The following is a 27,236-nucleotide window of genomic DNA, read 5'->3' on the forward strand; positions in this document are numbered from 1 at the left end:
CTCACTGTCACATTTAAAAAAATCCAGAGGTGGAGTTAATTATTTCACTTGTGATTCTGTGAGGAGATATAGAAAACATGCACTGTTTGGGGTCCTGAGGACCGAGTTTGAGAACCTGTGCTCTACATAATCAATAAATTATGTAAAATGGTGGGAAATAACATAATCTACAGCTTCTCTTTTGCTATGCTTTATATGTATTCTGGGAACATAGTGAGACCTATGCTTATGGCTTCACTGTTCCTGTGCTTTACTCTAGAGATATGCTTTTTCATTGTCTCTTATTTGGGTAACTGTAGAATATATCCCTATCCCTGGATTCGAGGCCATACTTTTATGATCCTCCTGCTGATTCACCTATGGAAACCTTTTTGTGTCTTTTAATTCCTCTAAATAATCAAGTTTGATCGTCCCCTGTGTACTCCGCTAGGGTCATGTCTGTCCATGTCAGGACCGATTTGAGGATAGTAGCAACAGGTGATGTAAATAATAACATTAGCAGACCATCTCCAGTAAAAGCATGGCCATTCTCTATTGCCTAAAGAAATATAAAAAAGATCTAACTTGGTCAAACCTTTACAATAATTCTGGGATTAAAGGAGGTGGGTATTGATTATGCACTGTGATTGCAATCACGGCAATCCATAGGTGTAAAGATCCAATATTTTCTACACAAACAAGGTGTAGGGGGCACCTGCAAGGGAAGTAGAATGCTGGCTGAACTCGCCATTTTACATTTTTATTCAGATATTCCCTCAGAACCTTAAGGGACTAAGGAGTTGCTGTATCAACCAAGATTGGAGAAGTGGAGCAGTGGACAAGTTGCCCATAGCAACCAATCAGTGTCTACCTATCATTTTATAGAATGTACTTGATAAATGCTACCTTGAAGCTGATTGGTTGCTAAAGGCAGCTTCTCCACGGGTCCACTTCTCCACTCTTTTCACTGCTAGATACAGCAATCCTTAAGATCTATTTTGAGATCTGACAATGAATATATTCACCCCACTGAATCTAAAATATTAATAGGGCAGTCATATAGAAGGTAGATGTTCAGCTTGAAGTATACTAAAAATGTTGGAAAAATCATGGAAGCTTCGGTGGAACAGAGATAATGGCAGTGGAAAGAAAAATAGGTAGAACATCAGAGAGCACACACTTGTGTATACAATACTGCAAGGAGAAATCTAAAGTTCTTGCTTACAAGTTAATGCTAGGCGTATGTGGAAAGTGGACCAAGTTGAGGACCAGGAACTCCTGATGATTGGTGGCAGTGACATGTAATAAGAAGTATAAATGTGTAAAGTAGTGTTGAGTTTTTTATATATTCTTGAGTTCTTTTATGTAGTAACATGTAAAGGCTTCAGGGTCCCTTGCAAAACTGCCCAATGTTTTAAAGTAGCTGTCATTTAACAGGCAAAATCAACCTGGTTTTGCCTTGTAAATGATTAAAACATTGGTCAGTCTCGTACGGAACTCACCGTTGCCTGCAGTCCGCAGGCTATAAATTATACACCTTTTGGTCTCAACCAATGGTGGTTCCAGAGGTGGGGCTGCAGCACAGGCCACTATTCAAATAGGGGAGCCACACCAACTGCCAGTGAGTCCCAGCCGGCATTGTTTTGCAGTGTTTGGGGTGGCAGTTGGTGTGGCTCCCCTATTTGTATTTTAGACTGCACTGCAGGCCCACCTCTGGAGCTGCCACTGGGCTCTCAACTGTAACTGGTCGACCCTTCAGTGGTCTATAGCGGAAAAGAAGAAGTATTCTGAAATATAGGGATTTTACACCATTCAGCAAAGTCTTGTGCAGAAAGTTTCCCATAGACCCAGAATGTTCTGGGATGGTTACAATGTTATTTTGAAGCTTACCTGTCAGCGAAAAGGAATCCTAGAGCTCTAGAATGGTGGCTTACAGCTGCAGGCTGGAAGTTTTGCCGTGAGGGGCCGTGGTACAGCAAATACTCTGCACTAAAACAGTACAAGTGGAGGGTATTCTTATGGTTGTGATTTAGTTCTCGCATTGTTAGAGAGCCATGGGCACCTCCAATTTGCATGGGTTCCTCTTCAGTAACAGTGGGACCAGGAATGGCATGATTTACTAAGATGCTCATGCTCAGCAATTGCCTGTGAAAATTATTTAAAAATGTTGGCAACTGTGAGAGCATATACTGTTCATCATTTCTAATTACTGCAGAGCTCAGTGACTGGATGTGCTGGGGAGTCACACGATTGCTATGGAAAGGAGGTTTGCTAAATGCAGTGCAATTCAAGCATCTACTTGTAAGCCATGTCTAAATACATTTAAATGCATTACATAAATAGGCATGTCCCCTGAATAAAATAAGCAACATTATCAACAGATTACTTGTGATCCTTTAAGTAAAAATATTTCTTATATAAAAGTTACAATTGTGTTTATCTAATGCTAATTCATACATAATTGTGAAAATTTTAAATACTATTTAATGTAAAAGCTTTCTTATTATAATACTATTTATATTAATAAAGTGACTCTCTGGACCTCCAGGAATGGCCTTTGCGATGATATGATATTACAAAAAGGTGTCAGCATACAGCATTATATACAGAGGTGCTTTGGACACAAGCCTATGGTGTCTTTCCATTGTAAATTCTGCAGATTAAGTAATTAGTCTTTAAAAAAGTTGTAACTGGATCTTTTTCCAATCACCAGGTACCAGCTCAGCTGGAATAATCTCATATGAGAAACAAATGCCCAACTAGAGACCTGTCAGTCAATACTTGGTATTTATTATTTATTATTGTCACTTTTCAAAAGACAGAGTAGGGTTGAAAATCTTTTAAAGCACCGATAACGCTGTGGGGACCCAGCTGGGTGAAAATAAATCATTCACACAGACACACATGGCATGGCCAATTGCTAGCTAATTATAGTAGAAGATTACAATCCCCTTAATGTATTAATTAATTGAGACACAGACCTGACATGTGGCACATATTCATGGTTCCTTGCACTCTTTGCACAGTGACGAAGAGTTAGAAATATAACAACCTGTCAATGTAACTCAAGTATTTTACTGTGGAATCACCAACTCTCCCTGGGGTTCTTTTATGAAGCAAACAAATAGCCAAATGGCAGCTGCTTTTATAAACTGTAATATAAATAGAATGAAGCCTCAATGGGAAGTCTCATAGAGCATCAGCACCGACGCTCCCCTGATCGTTGCAGAGTTTTATTATGGTTTGAATTCACGTTGTTTCTATACCAAACAATCAATCAGTCTTGTGGAGTGACTTTGAATCGATGGTCAGACTCATAATAAACGAGTTTCTGGCCTGGTTGTTGCTGCTTCATTTAGGACCACTAGGCTATATTAAGAAAAACATTAATTGTAAGCTAAAGTCTCATCGCACGTCAAGGTAAATCCATTTCATGTAGAGGTTTAACTTCTATAACTTAATAGGGCACAACAAATAGATTACTGGAGCTAATTGATTTTACCAGATTAGGGGACTGCTGGTCTTTATGCAATGTGATGCACAGTGCCAAGACAGAAATGTCTTGATTTCACATGGTAAGTTGGCCGAAGGTAGTGGATATGGACTTTTTCAGCAGGTTTTCAATGAAGATTCAGACAATTTCACATGTACACATCTATCAGACTGGAAAGTGGCCCTCTGTGTCTAGCTACTCATGGAAGGCAACTTGGACCGATGAATGAAAGGCCTGAAGCATTAGAGCTACAGTGGTTTAGGAAAGTTCATTAGCAAACTGGAGCAATAGGCGGTGGGTTTCATGGGGCTTCCCATAAGGATTTAATTGGGCTGAGTCAAATCTCCGTGTTTGTGGTGTATTTCGCACTTCTGAGAACAACAGGTAAAATATCTGCCCAATGTACCCTATCTCTGTACAGATCAAGGCTAATTTATGTTCAAATACAATTTTTCCTGTATTACAGCCAGTGGATAATGAGGTCAGGCAATCTTTAGTTGAGTATGTAAGGTATTTCCAATTTCTCTTGTATTCATACCATGCCGAATGCATCCCGTGGATTACAAATACATACATGTAATGGGACAGTGACCACCTAGCAAGAGAGCTCTTGCTAGGCTCGAAAGAAATCTGTTTTCTCCTATAAGTAAATGACTGATCAGTATGGGTATTTATGGTCTTTTGCATAATAATATAAACGGATCCTATTTGCTAATATATATATATATATATATATATATATATTCAGAGTACAGGGCCTGATTCAGAGTTGTACGCTAATGTCCTCGCAGCTGCGAGCTTGTACGCAGCTGCTATATGAAAATACAAAAATATGCAAATGTCACAGCCACAGGTATTGACACCCACCTGTGGCTTTGCAAATCCAAGCATAAAACACATAAATTGTCTAAGCATCGGTCGCAGATCATTCGATTGTTGCATAATTAGTTATTCACATATCAATAATTACCATACTACAGTATCTTAATAAGTGATTAACACACACAAATTCAATATATTTGTATACAGCTGTGTGTTAGTTTTAGCAGCCGATGAGAGTCAGACAGACTCTCATCGGCTGCTGCGCCCACTGCCGGAGCAGGGCTGGAGCTCCGGCTCCCGCAGTGGGTGATGGGAGAGACGTCATGACGAGGTTGGGTCTCGGCAGCTGCAAGCCGCAGGGAGCTTCCAGCTCTGATCGAACAGGAAGCTCCAAACTGACATCACTGCTGATGTCAGTGCGGCCGCCCACAAAACGGTAGGCGTTAAGGAACGCCTTCGTTTGTGAAACCACCCCCACCCCCCCTACAAAACGGGCCGAGCTGTCAATCAACATCGACAGCGGCCCTTTTGTAGTGAGCTCCAGAGCGAGAGAGTTTCTCTCTCGCTCTGGGGCTTGCGCATGCGAGCGCTCAGTGCTTGCGACCGGGTCTAAATGAGACCCTATGTCGATGGTAATAATAATTGTTCCACGTTATTGGTATTAATCAGGCCTAAGCTTGTAAGCACGTGAAAGAGTTCTTAGCTTACCGCAAACCTGTGGACCGTCAGACAGCTGATCTCCTGTATGAAGGAACAGAGCCCAGGGGGAAGCAGGACAGAACAGAAGAGATGGATGGAGCCAGGTGGAGGCGGGTCGGAACCAGGTGAAGGTGGGATGGAGCAGAGGAGGCTGGTGACTGGGATTACTTACCCTCCAGAACAATCCCAAATGCGTGGTTACCCAATGGGGGTGTCTCAGTACATAGTGCTGGGGATTGGGAAATGGTCCTCACAGGGACTGGCTGTCAATTTTTTCTTGGAGGACAAGCACTCAACACTGGCTCTTGAGCAGAGATCCAAGCTCAAAATGTGCATTAAAGCATAGACCCTAAGGGGCTGATTTATCAAAAGTGAAAAAAGCCCTTTTGCTGGAGAAATTGGGTTACAATCAGTGATAATCCACTTTGGGGGATCTTATTTATCAAGCTTTGAGGCAGTTCTCCCTGTTTTGATAAATGTATCCTCAGGTGACAAAAAAAATGATTTTCTGTAATGCAGTATTGTTTGAATCGACAAAAAAGAGAAAAGGCAGAGTACCTCACAATTATATTAATTTACCCATTAAGAAATAACTCTCACATTTAGAATATTGTAAAATAAAAAATATATTATATATATATATATATATATATATAATATATATATATATATATATATATATATACATATACTTAAATCCTATAATGTGGTATGGCAACCACACATTTTAATAAAAAAGGCAGCACGCCTGGATCCAGTGAAAGCATCATAGACAAAACCATAGTCATGTCGACGTTTCAAGGTCTCCAGACCTTTTAATCAGGACTATAACATTAACAAAAAAGTGAGTGAACAGTGGCTTACCATATTGGAGTGTATGGTGCAGAAATGTGCACGCTGCCGAGTCCCGGAGTTGGGGGTGTGCTGCAACCGGCGGAAGCAGGGGAACCCGAAACTGTCTCACTGACAGCTGGATGCCTAGCAACTCCAGACGCACAGCTCACCGAGACGCCAGGGACCCAACGCTATCACAGAAAGCTGCAGTGTAAAATAATAGTGTCAAGTAGGACCAAACTGCTAGTAAGAATGGAAATAAAGAAAAAGTGTATATGCAGTGAAAAAGTGAATAACTGAAGCAAAGTACCATGAGAGTCATTGTATGTAAAGAAATAGATGAATGTGTCAAAGAAAATGAAACAAATGTGTCAATAAATGGCTAAATAAAAAAACAAGATATATGTCTACTTAATATCAGTATCAAAAATATCAACTTATTGTAAACAATGTGGCTTATCATAAATAATTATTCCAATGAGCCCACAATTATATGAATTAGCAGCTCCACCATTTTGTGAGTGATAGCAGTCTCATTCTGTGAGCGTGCTGAATCTGCAGTTAACCACAGGGTGTGATGGCATACCATATCTGTATTGCACAAGGAACACATCTATTAAGGCGTGTTTGCTTTTAAATTGTTTTGTTATATGTGTTTTTTTAAATAAGTGATTCATCACTATTTACTCTGCACGAAAGGTTGCTAAGCAACCTCATATTACTGATACGTGACCACTCACACTGCAGTCGCTGGGCGGTGACACCATACGGACGCGACGCATGTTTCCAGCGCGCTCCGGAGGATGGCTTCTGCTGGTGTTCTGCAGGTCAGTTGGTTTGCATGTTGATTGGTGATGGTATATGTACATGTCTGCCTTCATTGTTTGTATCTTGTCCCTGATGACAGGGTAACTCCCGAAACGTCGGCTGAATAAAGGATTTTTACTTCATACTTCATCACAGACTCCTGAGTGCCGCCTAGTTTGGTATCATGTGTATGGGTTTTTCACCCGAGGATGGCACCGGAGCATTCGTTCTCATCACAGGAGTGCCGGGTATAGCTGTACCTATATATATATGTATATATATATATATATATATATATATATATATATATGAATATACTGTCAGGTGCATAAATATTGGGACATTGACAGAATTTTCATATTTTGGCCTCTATTCACTACCACAATGGCTTTGAAATGAAACAAACAAGATGTGCTTTAACTGCAGGCTTTCAGATTTAATTTGAGGGTAATTACATCCAAATCAGGTGAACGGTGTAGGAATTACAACGATTTCTATATGTGCCTCCCACTTTTTAAGGGGCCAAAAGTAATGGGACAAACTAAAGAATCCTAAATCTAACTTTCACTTTTTAATACTTTGTTGCAAATCCTTTGCAGGCAATTACAGCCTGAAGTCTGGAACGCATAGACATCACCAGACGCTGGGTTTCATCCCTGGTGATGCTCTGCCAGGCCTCTACTGCAAATGTCTTCAGTTCCTGCTTGTTCTTGGGGCATTTTCCCTTCAGTTTGTCTTCATCAAGTGAAATGCATGCTCAATCGGATTCAGGTCAGGGGATTGACTTGGCCATTGCATAACATTCCACTTTTTAGCCTTAAAAAACTCTTTGGTTGCTTTTGAAGTATGCTTCGGGTCATTGTTCATCTGCACTGTGAAGCGCCGTCCAATGAGTTCTGAAGCATTTGACTGAATATGAGCATATAATATTGTCCGAAACACTTCAGAATTCATTCTGCTGCTTTTGTCAGCAGTCACATCATCAATAAATACAAGGGAACCAGTTCCATTGGCAGCCATACATGCCCACGCCATGACACTACCACCACCATGCTTCACTGATGAGGTGGTATGTTTTGGATCATGAGCAGTTCCTTTCCTTCTCCATACTCTTCTCTTCCCATCACTCTGGTACAAGTTGATCTTTGTCTCATCTGTCCATAGGATGTTGTTCCAGAACTGTAATGTCTTTTTTAGATGTTGTTTGGCAAACTCTAATCTGGTCTTCCTGTTTTAGTGGCTCACCAATGGTTTACATCTTGTGGTGAACCCTCTATATTCACTCTTGTGAAATCTTCTCTTGATTGTTGACTTTGACACATATACACCTAACTCCTGGAGAGTGTTCTTGATTTTGCCAAATGTTGTGAAGGGGTTTTTCTTCACCAGGGAAATAATTCTTCTGTCATCCACCACAGTTTTTTCCGTGGTCTTCCGGGTCTTTTGGTGTTGCTGAGCTCTCCGGTGCGTTCTTTCTTTTTAAGAATGTTCCAAACAGTTGATTTGGCCACACCTAATGTTTTCGCTATCTCTCTGATGGGTTTGTTTTGATTTTTCAGCCTAATGATGGATTGCTTCACTGATATTGGGCCTGATTCAGAGCCATTCGCTATTTGTGGTCGTTCGTTCAAAAACAAGGGGTGGCTATTCAAATGATCCGTTCGCAAATTGCAGTCTGTTCCCACCTCTAAGTCTGAACGAGCGAGCAAAACATACGCTCGTTTTTTTGATAAAAACGCCCCCTGGCCGCACGCACCATACGTCATGTCCGCTATTTATTAGATTAATCGAGTACATCGTACAGCGTATGAACTGCTCGCTATTCTTGTGGTTGGTGTTTTCAACCACTATTTTGCGAGCAGTTCTGAGTTAAAAAAAAACCAAGTGACGTGGTCAATGACGCTGCTGTATTAATTATGCACTCCCTTAAAACGCCCGTTTTGACCTTTAAGCACGCCTGCGTTCGGATCTCCACTCCCCGTTTTCAAGCACCTTCCCCTGTTACCACCCACATACGCCTCATTCTGTCACTCAAAATAGCAGGCCCTCGCTATATTGCGTACCAACGATTTTCGGCCGCACTGACTGGTTCGCGCATGCGTACTAAAAACCGTACGCATGCGCAGATGTGCGAACATCGCTCGGAACGAGCGTACTGCCGCTAGCGAGTGGCTCTGAATGAGGGCCATTGACAGCTCTTTTTATCTCATATTGAGAGTCGACAGCAACTGATTCCAAATGCAAATGTCACATCTAGAATCAACTCCAGACCTTTTACCTGCTTAATTGATAATGAAATAACAAGGGAATAGCCCACACCTGTCCATGAAATAGCTTTTGAGTTGATAGTTCCATTACTTTTGGCCCCTTAAAAAGTGGGAGGCACATATAGAAACTGTTGTAATTCCTACACCGTTCACTTGATTTGGATGTAATTACCCTCAAATTAAATCTGAAAGTCTGCAGTTAAAGCACATCTTGTTTGTTTCATTTCAAAGCCATTGTGGTGGTGAATAGAGGCCAAAATATGAAAATTCTGTCAATGTCCCAATATTTATGCATCTGACTGTATGTATATATGTGTGAATATACACACACATATATATATATGTATATATATATTATATATATATATATACACACATGTATGTATATATATATATATATATATATAATTATATATATATATATATATACACACACACATACACACTCACTAATATATATATATATTTACCACTGGACCGTCACTCCCAAGAAGGTGTATAGTAGCTGCGGTCGGTGCCCTCACAAATATGATATATAAAGGAGAAGGTGCGGCACTCAAGACACAATGAAGGAGTCACAGACTGGAACTTAGGTCAACAACGTTTCAGTATTCTAACTGTCTTCAGTTTACAACAGAAATAAAACACTGACATACTTTTATACAAGTCTGCTCACCCCACGTGTATCAAACTGGCTTCCCGGAGCGGGACCGCTCACCCGTCCATGGTCGCCTTGATCTGACGTCATCACGCTGGCCGCGTGGTTGCGTCATCAAAGTGTATAGTATCCCCGTCACCATAGCTACCAATAAGCGTCCCAGCCGGCACCATCACTATATCAAAACACATAGCATCAAGGGTACAGTTGTATATACATTAAATAATAGTAAGATAAATCAGCGCAAACTGTAATAGTAATCCTACTACTCTTACTTTGCTACTGCAAAAAGTAGCGTGTTATAATGCTTATATACAGCATCCATAAGGAGTAGTTTCATTTAAGCCATTGGGATAAGTAACACCCAATCTGGCTATCCATTTAGCCTCACACTGGAGTAGTTTACGTGAGCGATTTCCACCTCTTAAAGACGGGGCAATGTGGTCGATCATCCTATATCGGAGACTATTTAAAGGATGACTTTTCTCAAAGAAATGGCGTGCAACAGGTTGCTCGCTCTTACCTGTTGCTAAAGCATTTCTGATTGAAGAGCGATGTGCTGCCATTCGTTCCTTAAATTTACGCTCAGTCTTTCCAATGTAGGATAATCCACAAGGACATAGTATCTGATATACTACATAGCTTGAATTACAATCAAGCAAATAACGAATTTGAATTCTTTTACCCGTCTGAGGATAGTTGAAGGAATCACCAGATATAAGAAACTGGCAAGTGACACAGGTGCATCTAATGCAACCTAGTTTCTTTTGTTTAAAACCAATTTTCTTCCCCTTATTGGTACTTGCTATATCTGCTTTTACTAAATAGTCACGTAGGTTGTGACCCCGTGAGTAACAGGGCATTATATTTGTGTTAGATAAATTTAGCTTCTCATCTGAGACAATTATAGGCCAATATTTTTTGGTAATACTATTTATCATGGGGGATCTAACATTGAATCTATTAACCCAAGGGAACTTAGGGTCTTATTCAGACCCGCTCGCGAGCGCAGGACGCTCGCAAGCGGGTCGATGGTACCCAACCAAATGCGCATGCGCACGACGGAGGGAGCTCCGTCATGCGCATGCGCGAGACCCGAATAACGACGGCCAAGCTGTCGTTATGGGTCTCGCACTAAAGGGGGCGTGCTGTCGATGGTGACTGACAGCACGCCCCCTTTGGTGGGCGTGCCGGGGGCGTGGTTGCCCATGGAAACGCCTACCATCTGGATCCGGCCCCACTGACATCACTAGTGATGTCAGTGGAAGTGATTTTGGCTCTGATAGAGCCAAAATCACTCCAGGGCTTGCGGTCACCGAGACCCTACCGCAGGGTCTCGTCGCAAGCCCGATGGTCGCAATGGTGACGTTCGCATAAGCTGTGGGTGGTCACCCACAGCTATGCGAGCTTCCAAGAGGCCGCTCCATTTTCAGGTAGGAGGGCCCTGATTCAGAGCGAGCGCTCTGGTCAGAGCGTCTGGCTCTGAATCAGGCCCTTAGTGTTTTTTTTTAGACTCAATGGGTATCTTACTCAATAGTTCTTCCCTATTTAACTCCAGCGCTCTGGATTTGGCTTCTAATAGTGTAGTCAGTAAATAGCCCCTCTCCATGAATTTAGTAATAAGTACATCTATTTGCTCTACTGCTGTCTCTTTGTTACTGTTAATTCGACAGATACGGACCATTTGGGAGTATGGTAACTCTCTTTTTAGACTTTTTGGGTGACAACTATGCGCTTGTAGCAAGTTGTTACAATCGGTTGGCTTAGAATAAACTGTAGTCACAATATTACCCTCCTTGATGCTTACTTTAACATCTAAAAAATGGATTACTTGCTAATCTATAGTAAATGTAAACTTAATCGGACCCTCTTTTTGATTATATGACTCAATCACTGTTATAAGAGTTTGTTGGTCCCCTCTCCAAATTAAAAAGAGATCGTCTATAAACCGTGTAAACAACACGATTTGTTCACTTATGGCGCTGTCATTGAAAAATACATCATCTTCAATTGCAAACATGAAAATATTCGCATAGGCAGGGGCTGTGCTAGAACCCATTGCGCAGCCCCTTACCTGCAGAAAAAACTGTTTGTCATAAAGAAAAAAATTATTAGACAATATAATTTCAAACAACATAAGGATAATCTCAATGACAGCCTCTGTGAAGATACCACTTTTTGTCAAAAATTTCTTTACTGCTAACAAACCTAAATCATGCGGTATAGAAGTTGCTTGTTCTGTATTGTCCAATTCATTAGTGGAACTGCCTGTATCTTGAGAAGATTCAGTTTCAAAACGAAATTGTGACTATTTAGTAAAAGCAGATATAGCAAGTACCGATAAGGGGAAGAAAATTGGTTTTGAACAAAAGAAACTAGGTTGCATTAGATGCACCTGTGTCACTTGCCAGTTTCTTATATCTGGTGATTCCTTCAACCATCCTCAGACGGGTAAAAGAATTCAAATTCGTCATTTGCTTGATTGTAATTCAAGATGTGTAGTATATCAGATACTATGTCCTTGTGGATTATCCTACATCGGAAAGACTGAGCGTAAATTTAAGGAATGAATGGCAGCACATCGCTCTTCAATCAGAAATGCTTTAGCAACAGGTAAGAGCGAGCAACCTGTTGCACGCCATTTCTTTGAGAAAAGTCATCCTTTAAATAGTCTCTGATATAGGATGATCGACCACATTGCCCCGTCTTTAAGAGGTGGAGATCGCTCACGTAAACTACTCCAGTGTGAGGCTAAATGGATAGCCAGATTGGGTGTTACTTATCCCAATGGCTTAAATGAAACTACTCCTTACGGATGCTGTATATAAGCATTATAACACGCTACTTTTTGCAGTAGCAAAGTAAGAGTAGTAGGATTACTATTACAGTTTGCGCTGATTTAACTTACTATTATTTAATGTACACTGCTCAAAAAAATAAAGGGAAGACTAAAATAACACATCCTAGATCTGAATGAATGAAATATTCTTATTAAATACTTTGTTATTTACATAGTTGAATGTGCTGACACCAAAATCACACAAAAATTATGATTGGAAATCAAGTTTATTAACCCATGGAGGTCTGGTTTTGGAGCCACACTCAAAATTAAAGTGGAAAAAGACACTACAGGCTGCTCCAACTTTGATGTAATGTCCTTAAAATAAGTCAAACTGAGGCTCAGTAGTGTGTGTGGCCTCCATGTGCCTGTATGACCTCCCTACAACGCCTGGGCATGCTCCTGATGAGGTGGCGGATGGACTCCTGAGGGATCTCCTCCCAGACCTGGACTAAAGCATCTGCCAACTCCTGGACAGTCTGTGGTGCAACGTGGCGTTGGTGGATGGAGTGAAACATGACGTCCCAGATGTGCTCAATTGGATTCAGGTCTGGGGAACGGGCAGACCAGTCCATAGCATCAATGCCTTCGTCTTGCAGGAACTGCTCACACACTCGAGCCACATGAGGTCTAGCATTGTCTTGCATTAGGAGGAACCCAGGGCCAACCACACCAGCATATGGTCTCACAAGGGGTCTGAGGATCTCATCTCAGTACCTAATGGCAGTCAGGCTACCACTAGCGAGCACATGGAGGGCTGTGCGGCCCCCCAAAGAAATGCCACCCCACACCATTACTGACCCACTGCCAAACCGGTCATGCTGGAGGATGTTGCAGGCAGCAGAACGTTCTCCTTGACGTCTCCAGACTCTGTCACGTCTGTCACATGTGCTCAGTGTGAACCTGCTTTCATTTATGAAGAGCACAGGGTGCCAGTGGTGAATTTGCCAATCTTGGTGTTCTCTGGCAAATGCCAAACGTCCTGCACGGTGTTGGGCTGTAAGCACAACCCCCACCTGTGGACGTCGGGCCCTCATACCACCCTCATGGAGTCTGTTTCTGACTGTTAGAGCAGACACATGCAAATTTGTGGCCTGCTGGAGGTCATTTTGCAGGGCTCTGGCAGTCCTCCTCCTGTTCCTCCTTGCACAAAGGTGGAGGTAGCGGTCCTGCTGCTGGGTTGTTGCCCTCCTACGGCCTCCTCCACATCTCCTGATGTACTGGCCTGTCTCTTGGTAGTGCCTCCATGCTCTGGACACTACGCTGACAGACACAGCAAACCTTCTTGCCACAGCTCCCATTGATGTGCCATCCTGGATGAGTTGCACTACCTGAGCCACTTGTGTGGGTTGTAGACTCCGTCTCATGCTACAACTAGAGTGAAAGCACGGCCAGCATTCAAAAGTGACCAAAACATCAGCCAAAAAGCATAGGAACTGAGAAGTGGTCTGTGGTCACCACCTGCAGAACCACTCCTTTATTGGGGGTGTCTTGCTAATTGCCTATAATTTCCACCTGTTGTCTATTCCATTTGCACAGCAGCATGTGAAATTGATTGTCAATAAATGTTGCTTCCTAAGTGGACAGTTTGATTTCACAGAAGTGTGAATGACTTGGAGTTACATTGTGTTGTTTAAGTGTTCCCTATATTTTTTTGAGCAGTGTATATACGACTGTACCCTTGATGCTATGTGTTTTGATATAGTGCTGGTGCCGGCTGGGACGCTTATTGGTAGCTATGGTGATGGGGATGAGCGGTCCCATTCCGGGAAGCCAGTTTGATACACGTGGGGTGAGCAGACTTGTATAAAGGTATGTCAATGTTTTATTTCTGTTGTAACCTGAAGACAGTTAGAATACTGAAATGTTGTTGACCTAAGTTCCAGTCTGTGACTCCTTCATTGTGTCTTGAGTGCCGCATATCTGAAATGCTTGGGACCAGGACCATCTCGGATATGGGATTTCTTTCAGTATTTACAATACGTGGGGGTCTGTTTTGCATTGCGGGGGCCCAGCGGCATCATGGTAGGGTGCGTGGGTCCAGCGGCATCCGTGGCGGGGTGCCGAGGGGTCCAGCAGGGGTGTGGGACCATCGATGGTTTGAAAACCAATGTTAAGGAAACATCGGTGGCTGTGGTCTCAAACAATCGATGGTTTCTATTGATGGTTGGTCCTATTGGCCAACGATGGTACAGCTCTCAATGGCCATCATTACAGTATACCATAAGAATTGCTATTTTATGGTATATGGTGTTTAAAAAAAGTAATTTTTTCTTTTTAAATCGTGTTGGATAAGTTTTAAAAAGATGTTCTTGACCTAATTCAGTCATAAAAAAACCCGAAATTTCTGAGCGGTTTTTGGAAATTTGTTTTTGTCAGTTAAGTGGTTAAATTGACTGTCTAAAATATTTGCAAGTTTAGAGAACTCAATTCAAATGCATTTGGATATATTACAAACAATTATAATAATACTTCAACCATTTCTCAGTATAATTTTAGTGCATCTATTAAACTGCTTTAACCCAGACTGACCTGTGAACGGCTGTGACTTATGCCATATTATAATCACAGACATAAATAGTGGTGAATTCTTTCAAGGTTATATTAGGACGCTGGTTACACTTGTCTATTCCAGCTGGCATGAATCGTGAAACTACATTTTAGATTTTTACTTAACCATGTGCTCAGATGAGCAAAACAATATTACATGTATTCTGCTCTCCAAGATACACCAATGCATTTTATTGGTGAGTTAGAATTTTTAACAAGAGTCTCTCATATGTTGTGCTCGTACACTTGGGAGGATTTTCAATAGATTACGGAAACTGCATATTTTTGGCAAGTGCTTCGCTAAATTTAGAGCTGCCTTTTAACTGAGGCTCCAGGCAGATTCTTACAATGGTCCTATTCATAGACGTGTGCAAGGTCCTGATCAAGGATGTGTCGGACCCTGGCGATGAGGGGTGAGGTTGTCGTGTGGAGTTGGTTATTCTTCAATGGGGAACTATGGAAATTGTCCTGGGGTAATGCCACGGGATGCAGTCAGGAAGCTGACGGTCAAAATGCCGACCGCCGGCTTCCCGACTGTCTAATCCCGGCAGGGGTCTAATGACTGGTGTAGAAATCTCGATGTCTGTCATTTTACCTACGCCGGGAGCCCGACGCCCGGCATACCAACTGAAGGTAAGCCGGGCGGCGGGTGCGGACATCCGCGGGGAGAGGGTTAGGTTAGGGGCTCCCGTGGGGGACTTAGGGTTAGGCACCCCCCCGGGAGGGTTAGGCTAGGGGAAGGGAAGTTAGAGTTAGGCACCCCCGGGGGGAGGTTAGGGTTAGGCACCCTCCCGGGAGACTTAGGTTTAGGCTGCGGGGAAGAGGGGGTTAGGTTCGGGGCACTTACAGGGGGAGTTACGGTTAGGCACTTGGGGGAGAGGTTAGGGTTAGGCACCCCTAAGGGAGGGTTAGGTGGGGGTTAGGTTAGTGAATACTTAAAATACTTACCTGTCGGGATCTTCACTGCCGGTCTTCCAGCGTTGGGATTTGAACATGCGTCCGGTGGTATTTCATACCGATCCCAATGCCACTCGGGGATCTGTTACAACTGGAGTGGAGAGAGAGCTAATACCAATGGAGATCTATTGCCAGTGGGGGAGTGATGGGACATTCTTCGGTGGGGACATAGAGACACTTGGATGCCAGGCACCTTAGGAATATTTTTAATAAAGTTTTTGACTTAATTGGTTTCAAAATAAACAAGAAAATTTCCCTTCACAGTTGCCTTAAACTTGAGTCTCTAGAGATAATCTTTTCCTCTCTCGGGAATGCGTGTGAGTACATACGACCTGACTCTGAATACACAGTTTCTCCCTTACTATTATATAAATATTATACAGGGGCGTAACTAGGTATTTGAAGGCCCTATAGTAATAGTGTGTAAGGGCCCCTATGTACCACCCAATGGTGAAAAATGTACTGTATATAACACTTGTAACTTTGACAAAGAAAATTTGCCCCACTCAGCTCTGGGCCCTATAGTAGTTGCACCCCTTGCACCTATGGTAGTTACGCCCATATTAGCATACTGTATGTACCTCTGACCTCCTAAAACACTAATATCCACCAGTATCAAACACATATCAGTATATTATAGCAATTTCAATGCTACTCCCATCCTAATATCAGGATATATTATTTCCCCCCCTCCTAACCCAGATATCACAGGACATGTGCTTCTCGCCATGGAACTCAAAAATATCAGTATGTATACTACTCCATTCCTAATACACAAATATATTTACCTACTGTATACTTCTCCCCCTTCCTAAAACACATACTGTATAATAGTATTTCTCACCTCCTAAATTAGCCATCACTGGCCAAAGACTCAGAAAGGAGAAGGAATATTTTCAGCATGTAACTGCCATAAAGTTCCAGTACTTCCCCTGCCCCTCCCTAATCTGTACTTCCCTGCCCCACCCTAATCTGTAGTGCCCATGTCCCGCCCCTGCCAGGGATTATGTTTCCGCCCCAGCAGTTATCATGATCAGCATGCAAATAATGTGATGAGTGATCACTCTCAGGCCGGCTGCACCTGCCAGGGTGGCATCATTCTTCACACTGAGAAGAGCGACCAGGCTGGCTGCATTGGCCGGCCCATACGGCATCTCTACCACTGTCAGCACTACTACACTGCGCCAAAGTGGTGTGTGGGCGCACACCCTGCACCCCCATGCACACGTCAGTGGCCCTATATGAAGAGTTGTTACCTGTCTACAAAAGCTTTACATGTTCTTGCTTACCTTTCACCATTTATTTTTGCACATTTCCCCAACTGAATTTATCTGTTGTATTTTGGTCTCTTCTTCTGGGAAATGCAGCAATAAATAACTACCAGTAGAGGGTAGAGCTTATCACAACAAGATGCTTAAAGCCATGAGTTTTTACCTGTAAATATTAAGTAATTCACATGAAAATATTATTGTTTTCGAGGAAATTGTACTACTCTGTACATACTAGTAAATCAGGGATGTGGTCGTTATACATACAAACTGGATGCCGACGCTTAGAATACCGGCGCCGGAATCCCGACTGAAGGCATTCAGTCGGTAAGTATTAGGGTTAAGGGTAGGGATAGGGTTAGGCACTAGGGGGAGGTTTAGGGTTAGGTACTAGGGGGGTGGGCTAGGTTTAGGCACTAGGTGGGAGACAGAGCCGTAACTAGACTTTTTGGTGCCCTGTGCCAGAAAGAGCATTGGTGCCCCCTCATTTTTCAAAGGGACATAATGCACCCAAAAAAGGGCCATGGCTTCATGGGGAAGGGCCAGGGAAGAGATAGGAGAGGCCAGGCGGTGCTGGAGATTAAATAAGAGGAAGCTACAAGCAAGAATGATAATAAACAGAAATTTGACAGGCCCAAACAGCGCCCCCTGACCTGTGGTGCCCTGTGCGATGGCACCGGCCGCACTACCCTAGCTACTGCCCTGGTGGGAGATTAGGTTTAGAGTGCAGGGACCATAAATCGGGTAATATAATACTTAATCTTACATTTGTGCTGCGCTACATTTTCTATATAGTCCTTATGTTTTTTTTAAAGTTTTTGTTAGTTAAATTCCTGCATTTCAATTGGGCAGCATGCGTTTATAGGTGAAGAAAAACAAATTTATGTCCGAGTGGCATGGTTTGCACATACTGCGATATTCATAGTTTTAACATCTGCTCTTAAATGGTGCTTGCCTTATTTAAGTAACTTTAAAAGTCAAACTAAATTGGGATAAGTGTCATATAGATTCAACTTCCCGACTACGTCAAGGACGGATATTTCCTTGTGTTTAATATATGACACTTAACTATTTACGTGTCCGTGGACAGTATTAGGATTTATAGTAATGCACACTCACGCCATGCAGCTGTAACCTAAACCAGATTGTCAGCAATATTCTGTAAAGGGTAATCCCAAATAATCACTCAACCCTGGCAGACACCTCTATGTTAGTGAACCAAACCCACACTACAAAAGCTATCAGCTTCACAAAGCAATACATCCTCTGCTTGGACTAAAACAAAAAAAAATACGAACTTCAAATTTCAAAGTGCTACAAATTCAAAGCAGCCAACTCCGACAAATATACAATGCACTGCCTATGCTATTTACCAACCTACATTAAAGAGCCGATTCTAGTGACTAATATGCAATACAGAGCACATTGTTGTGATCAACATAAAATATAGGCATCCTTTAGTGATTTCTATACAATGCAGACATCAGTACAATACAGAGTGAATCTTAAGGCTCCCATATACTTTGCGATAAGCACCTTGCGATGCGATTTGTGATCCGACGGCCGACATATTGGGCGGTACTCACATATGGAGCGATGGGGTGGCCGACTGCCCGATATGTTGACACCCCCACCCGCAAAGTGCTGCATGGTATCGTACATCGTATCCCCAGATCAACTGGACATGCAGAAAGATCTGGAGGAGTGATGTACGATCCCACTGGAGGGCGCCCTGGCTGATATCATGGACTCATTCCCATATACAGAACGATATAGCAGCGATATCTTTCCAATCTGTTGGATCAGCTGCTATATCACACCATGTATGGGGGATTTTAGTGATCAATAAGCATACATTGAGAATTCCAGAGCCATAACTAGATATTTTTGTGCTCTGTGTGACAAAGAGTATCGGTGCCCCCCCCTCCACACACACACACACACGGCTGGCTCGACCTATATGCCAGGTACGTGGCCGCGTAGAGCGTCAGACTGAGGAGGGCACCGGGGCAGTCACCAGGCTGGAGGCTTAAGTCCCTATCATCTATAGAGCGATGAAGCAATCGGATTACTAAAGTGATTATCCACAGCCAGCAGCTAGCCGCGGATCATCACTTTGGTAATCTGATCCGAGCAGTGCTGGCTGCACTGGGACCTACGCGGGAGGGGGCGGGGCAGGGTGACGGGTCTTGTGCCTCCGGGCAGACTGTGTCACTGTGACACAGCTGCCTGCACAGGCGCGCCACAGCGCTCAGGAGGGCGCCCGCCGACGTCACTGCAAGCCAGACCTGTTCCCCGCCTTCAGTCCTCTGCTGCCGCTGTTGGAGCCAGCAGGTAAGTCTGAATAAGGGGCTGTGATGGAGGGGTGCTGTGATGGAGGGGCTGTAATGGAGGGGCTGTGATGGAGGGACTGTGGTGGAGGCGTGCTGTAATTGAGGTGACTGTGATGGAGGTGACTGTGATGAGGGGGAGTGAGAGGGGCTGTGAAGAGGGGATATGAGGGGTCTGTGATGGAGGGACTGTGATGAGGGGGATATGGAGACTGTGATGAGGGGATATGAGGGGAGTGAGAGGGGCTGTGATGAGGGGGGTTGTAATGACTGGGGCTCTGGTGAGGGGTGCTGTGAGGGGCTGTGATGAGGGGTGCTGGGCTGTGAGGGGCTCCATGGGGGGGGGGATGAGTGAGCTAGGATGAAGGTCCACTGAGGGGCGCCAAAATCTATTCCTGCTTACCAAAAAACTTTGGCTCGGGCCGGCCCTGCACACACACTCCCATGACTCTCTCCCAGATGCAGCACTCACCTGGCCAATAAATTAAAATTATCCTTACTGTGCCAAGTATAAGATACTAATGTAACAGGTGACCAAATAAACAATAATATAGTATCTTCTTGTTTGCCATTATCTTACTAAAATGAAGACACAAGATGATTCTGCGTCTTCATTTAAATAAGCTAATGGCAAACAACTTCTATATTATTACCTTATACTTGTAACAGTAAGAATAATTTTAATTTTGTTACAGCACCTGGCAGTGTCATACTCCATACCTGCTTCTACGAGTTGAGTCTGAAGTAACATAGCCTACAGTATGTATTACCGTAAATACTCGAGTATAAGCCGAGTTTTTCAGCACATTTTTTGTGCTGAAAAAGTACCCCCTTGGCTTATACTCGAGTGAAGTGTAGCGCTGACCGGACGGAGTTTGGTCAGCGCTACACAGCACAAACACACAGCCGCCAGAGCCGGCAGCTGTGTGTTTGCTGTAATCAGCAGCCGCTGAGAGTCTGTCAGACTCTCAGCAGCTGCTGCTGCTCCAACTGTGGGAGCCATCCTCCGGCTCCCGCAGTGGGTAATGGGAGAGACGTCATGAGTAATGACGTCTCTCCCATGCAAAGCGGCCGGAGGAGCTGTTAGCGGCGGGACCAGGAGCGAGAGTTTCAGGTAAGTGATTTTTTTTTTAATTCTTATTACGTCTCTCTCTACTGGGGGGGGGGGGGACTACTGGGGGCACTACCAGGGGGCGATTACTACAGGGGGCACTACCAGGGGGCGATTACTACAGGGGGCACTAAAAGGGGGGATTACCACTCTGGGAACTACCAGGGGGGATTACTACAGGGGGCACTACCAGGGGGGGATTACTACAGGGGGCACTAAAAGGGGGGATTTCCACTGGGGGTACTACCAGGGGGGGATTACTACTGGGGGCACTAAAAGGGAGGGATTACCACTGGGGGCACTACCAGTGGGGGATTACTACTGGAGGCACTGAAAGGAGGGATTACCACTGGGGGCACTACCAGGAGGGATTACTACTGGGGGCACAACCAGGGGGAATTACTACTGGGGGCACTACCAGCTGCTGCCATTTCCCACCCTAGGCTTATACTCAAGTCAATAAGTTTTCCCAGTTTTTTGTGGTAAAAGTAGGTACCTCGGCTTATATTGGGGTCGACTTATACTCGAGTATATACGGTAATTAAAAAAATCAGCAAAATAGCATACAGCTTAATAAATTATTTTTACATTTAATTTAATCTTAAACTCCCTGTCGTGGCACTGTCAGCATAAGGTTTACACATAGGAGGATGTACTAAGCCTTGGAGTGATAAAGTGGAGAGAGATAAAGTACCAACCAATCAGCTCCTAACTGTCATTTTTCAAACACAGCCTGTAAAGTGACAGTTAGGGGCTGATTGGTTGGTACTTTATCACTGTCCACTTTATCATTCTTCAAGGCTTAGTGCATCGCCCTCCAGGTCTGGTCTGGCCACACCATCATGCTCTTGTCTGACTGTTTATTACCTGACAAAACCATGATAGTCGTGTGTGTGTGTGTGATAATAATGGCCATGTAAGGCTTATTAAGTCAATTTATTTTCCTTAGCTGTTTAAATCCAAGTTATTTCACAAACTAGGCAGCAACTATTTACATTATAAAAATATACATGAGAAATTATTATCACACATAAACCCTACTAAATTCTTCAAGGTTACAGTTGTTACTGACACTCTGCATAGGCAATGGTGTTCTTGTGTCTGAGTTACAGGAATACAGGGTCTGCAGACTAGAATATCTTCTTATTCACTCATTAAGGGACTTGACCTGAGCACAGAAAGGATTTATTATTCTATATTTTGCTGAAACATTTATTATTTATATTTAGCAATTGTGTGTATAATAGACCCCATATTCCCCAGCATTCTACTGTATATTTATCTGCCTGGAGAAAGTAGAGTTTAAAAGGTCAAAGCTGTGCACAGGGGATGAAGGGTATTAAAATTATAGTGCAGTATATAATATAAAAATTAATTATCACAGTGCAGTCAAATTTTAATTTAAGGATTTTACATCTTATGGGCATAGCATACACAGAGAGGCTCATTTAGATTTAGATGCAAATTCCAGGCAGGGCAGTTTCTAGCCAATCTGGCTCCCAGTGCGAGCATTCAAAATGCGCCCCCCCCCTGTTATAATATTTTCACTAAAACTGTCAAAAGCTTTTAGTTGCTGCGTGTGCGTGTGTCTGTATATATATATATATATATATATATATATACACAGTAAATATATATATATATATATATATATACACACATACACAGTGGTTGAAGTGGATATTTTCATGTAGGGGTATAGAGAACTAATATGTGTGCGTGCAGAAGGTGCACTCCCAAAAAAATGGTCGTGGTCACAAGACATAAGGGGCATGTGTCATGAGGGGTTTGGCCACGCAAAAAAGAAGTTCCCACAGCTATTCAATTGTTTCTCCTGCGCCCAACACTTAGTTGGGAAATGCCGGTTAGCGCACCTTGAGCCAGATGTTTAAGTGTGCATTTTCCAACTGAAGTGCTGCGATGTTGTCAGCGCCGTGCTAAACTGAAAAACAGCATCGCGTCCAGCACTTTAATTGGATTTTTGCTCGCATGATCAGGAGGGTGCAAGCATAAATCCTTTAGTTGTACTAAAAGCACAGGACGAGCACACCTCTACCTGGCAGGCGGCGGAGGTACAATTCCGGACTCTGCATCATGTACTGGACATTGCAGAGACCTACTGGCGGGGGACAGGCACCAAGTGCCCTGCACGGGCAGGCGGGCACCCGACACACGCAAGAGGCCGGGCGGTGGTTCAGAGGTTTTGTGCCATTATCTTATTCTGCTCATCCCCTTCCTTTAGCCGACTTCCATATACCCCAACACTAACTAATTCCTCCCACCTTTTCCATTATCCAAGTCGTCCGAGTCCTCTCATTCCGCTCCACCACCTGTCTCTATTTATCTCCCTTCAAAACCTGACAGATCAAACAGCCTCCATTATCTGGTTCCTCACACCATGATTTCCTCACTCCCCACTCACTCCACTGATTCCTCCCATCCCCGTCCCTCACCTGACACTTCCACCCCGTCCCTCACCTGACACTTCCAGCCCCCTCCCTCACCAGACACTAACAGCCCCCTCCCTCACCAGACACTACCAGCCCCCTCCCTCACCAGACACTACCAGCCCCCTCCCTCACCAGACACTAACAGCCCCCTCCCTCACCAGACGCTTCCAGCCCCCTCCCTCACCAGACATTACCATCCCCCTCCCTCACCAGACACTACCATCCCCCTCCCTCACCTGACACTTCCTTCTGTAAGGAGACAGCGTGGGTGAGGCTACGGCGGCACTTCCTCCTCCTCCGGTTGTAGGTAACCAAGTTAAAACATCTTCCTCCGCTCCTCACTGACACGCGAGCGCACATGGTCCAACGTCGTCGTCACCGCGCGGTCGTGCACCAGACACCAGAGGGTTGATTCGATTGGTGCTACACAGGGAAGGCGGAGCTACATACTGTGAAGGTTCTCCGCTCCCTATCAGTCTGAGCAGCATTACCGCCGCCCTGATTCCCGCTGCAAAATGGCGGCCGAGGCAGTTTCGCCTAAGCAGAAGAGGTCAGGGCGGAGCGCCCCGTGCGATTGCACGGGTCGCCCACCCCTAGAAACGGCCCTGATTCCAGGCAACGCTAAATAAAGAGCATGCCATGTGTAACTACATCCATCTCTAAATGAGGCATTTCTGTGTCCAACATCCTGATAGTAATGTATCTCACACTTCCTTACTGTAATTTACTTGTGTATGGTACTGTTAGATTATTTAAAGGATTCCTATCCAATACACTGAGTTGTGTAATAATTTCATACTTATAGTATTATGGGGTCTACTTACAAAGCAGTGTTAAGAGACAGAGTGAAAAGTGATAAGAGAGTGATAAGGTGCCAGCCAATCCACTCCAACTATAATTTTTCAAACACAGCCTGTGAGATGACAGTTGGTAGCTGATTGGCTGGCACCTTATCAATTTCTTATCACTTTTCACTCTGTCTCCTAACACTGCTTAGTAAATAGACCCATTAATCTGTGGATGCAGTGGTTCTCAACTCCAGGCTTCAAGTATCACCAACAGGTTATGTTTTATGGATTTATTTACTTATGCACAGGTGAGTTAATCTAAATTACTGTGTCTGTACTTCATACTTGCCTACCCTCCCGAAATAGGGTGCCCTCCCGGCCCCCCGGAAAGCCAGGCAAGTCTCCTGGCCCCCAGCGACCCGTCTGTATAATCCCCGGCAGCGGGGGTCGGTGACGCGATTCGCGCTGAATTGTGTCATCCTGGCCCCAGCCCCTGCTTCACAATGCCATTAATTTCGCCCCTAATGGCGTGTCATCTGCTGGGCCACGCCGCCTTTCTGCCACAACACGCCCCCCGTGTGGAAGCCCTGCTGTAATTATCCCACCTGCTTCCACAGACAGATATCCTCAAAACATGACCTGTTGGGAACCCTTGAGGGTTGAGGTTGAGAACCACTGTGAGGATGTGGACTCTACTGCCATATTTGTAAAATCCCACCCAATAGACTGTGTTTTGTAATTATTATACATTTACAGTAATCTACTTGTACTGCTTTATTTACAAAGGATTCCTGCCCAATATACTGTGTTCTGTGTAATCATTCAATACTTACAGTATTTTCCTTCTGGGCTGTACTGTTGCATTACTAAAGGATTGCCACCAATACCATGTTGTGCAATTATACATTAATATACATGAAGTCTGTACTGCTCCAATTTATAATGTAGGATTCCTATTTACTGTGTTGAACTTTGACTATCCCAAAACAGTTTTGCTAATTTCACCACACTCTCGCACAATAGTTTGCTGTCATACAGAGTTTGAAGAAGTTGTGTTTTTCCCGTGAATCATAAAAACACGTAGTAGAGCAATGTTTTAACTTGAAATTTAGTTAAATTGAACAAAATGGCCACAGAATATTTCCACATACTAACCGAGATTTACAGGGCAGATATGTCACGTACATGTGTGTTTTAGTGGCACAAAACATTTAGTGATGGTCGTGAGGATGAACATCCCGGAAGGCCTTGCACATCAAAACCAAATGAAAATGTGGAGAAAATTGTTCGAATTGGCCGCTGACTCAGCATCCGAATGATAGCAGAAATGGTAATCATCGACAAAGAAACTGTTGGGCAAGTTTTGCATCAAGATCTTAACATGAGAGATGTTTTGTGCTAAGATGGTTCCAAGGCTTCTCACTGCCGAGACAAAAAAAACTATTTATACATACATTTTAGAACAAATTCAAGCGGATTCGCATTTTTTAGATAAAATTATTACCTTTGATGAAACATGGATCTTCCAGTACGATCCTGAAACAAAACGCCAGTCCATGCACTGGAAAATACCATCATCACCGAGAATGAGGAAAGCACGTCATAGCAAATCCACATTCAAAGCCATGTTAATTGTTTTCTTTGATACATTGTTTTCTTCAATACCAAGGGTATAAATTTGGAAGACTGGGTACCAGAAGGCGCAACAGTGAATCAACCTTTCTACAAAAATGTTCTAGCAACTTTGCGGGAAAGAATCAGGAAAAAGAGGCCAGAGCTGTGGAAAATGGTTTCATCCTCCATCAGGACAATGCACCAGCCCACACAGCTCTCTGTGAAGCAGTATTTGGCTGAGAACAGATTGCAGTGCTAGAACACCCTCCATACTCGCCAGACCTAGCCCCATGTGACTTCTTTCTTTTCCTTAAAGTCAAATCTGTACTCAAGGGAACCAATTTTTTTCTTTTTTGTGGGAGGGGGTAAGAAAAGTCTAAATTATATTACCTTAAGACAATATTTCTGAAACTCAGTTTATCAAACATATCTTTAATAGCAGAATAATTTCATAGCTGAAGTTATGCCCATTTGGTATATTAGTAAATTCTTATTCTCTGCACTGACCTTTTTGCCTTCTCCCATCAGTGAAGGTTCCATACTATGAAAAATAGGCTCCTCCTCCACAATAGCCACCCCATTCTAGATGACAATATAATAGAAAATGGCGCACCCCACGAAAGCCACTACTAGCACTAGGCTGTAACAGACTGGCATGATGACATAACAGGGAAGTCCGCAGCATGTGGTCCTTCTGTCATAACATCTCACAACCCAAGATTGTTCACCAGCAGCTGAATTCTCTAAGGACTGGGTCTCGCAAAAAATATTGTAGACCCCACCCACAGAAAACCCATCCAGCGCTGAAGGACTAGAGCTCCTCCCAACAACTCTTGCTGGTGGGTAATGGTGAAATAAATAGTTTAAAGATAGAGTTCAGATATTTTTCTGGGACACTACAGATACCAGCAAGCCTTGGCAGTGGTACCGGACGATCAGGGTCGGATTAATATCCATGTAGACCTGAGACTAAAAATGACGAAGGGCCTATTGTGAGAAGCGGAGGAGGTGTGACCAGTGCTGTAGGTGTGACCATTGCCATATGGGCATGTAAAACCCCAAGACTATCAGCCCCAATATCTCCCTAAGGGGCTTATGTATCAAGTAGTGAAAAGCGTGGAGATGTGGACCAGTGGAGAAGTTGTCCATAGCAACCAATCAGCTCCTACCTATTATTTTATACACTGTACTTGATAAATGCTACTTCAAAGCTGATTGGTTGCTATGGGCAACTTCTACACAGGTCCATTGCTCAACACTTTTCACTGCTTGATACAAAAACCCCTTAATATGGGTGGGGGTGGACCTGAACCCAGCATACAGCGGGTCCAATACTACCAATTGTAAAGAGCAACGGAATATGCTGCGCTATGTAAGAAACTGTTAATAAATAAATAAATACTAACATAATATAATATACAGATTGCTTTAACTCAGTTTGAAGAGACGTTATATCTGTCCTTTTGAATTTGAGATTTTTAACTCATTAAGCATTTAATAAGTAACTGAATGCACAGCTGTGTATAGTGCAAACCAAATATAGGATTAGAATTTGCTAACATAACAACAGTAGATGATCACAATAGAAATACTGTGTTTTATATCCATACTTATATGTATGAACATTTCCATTTTTTATGTGTCAATAGGGAATAAAAGTGAGGAAAATCATCAATAACCGATTGTAGCCTTCTCCTGACCAAAGCCTGTTGTTAATTATAAGCCTCTGGTTACTGCTCACTATAGTTCCACTTTATGATACAGTTATTG

The sequence above is a fragment of the Taudactylus pleione genome, unplaced genomic scaffold (assembly GCF_031769625.1).
Source record: "Taudactylus pleione unplaced genomic scaffold, aTauple2 ptg000038l, whole genome shotgun sequence".
NCBI lineage: Eukaryota > Metazoa > Chordata > Amphibia > Anura > Myobatrachidae > Taudactylus > Taudactylus pleione.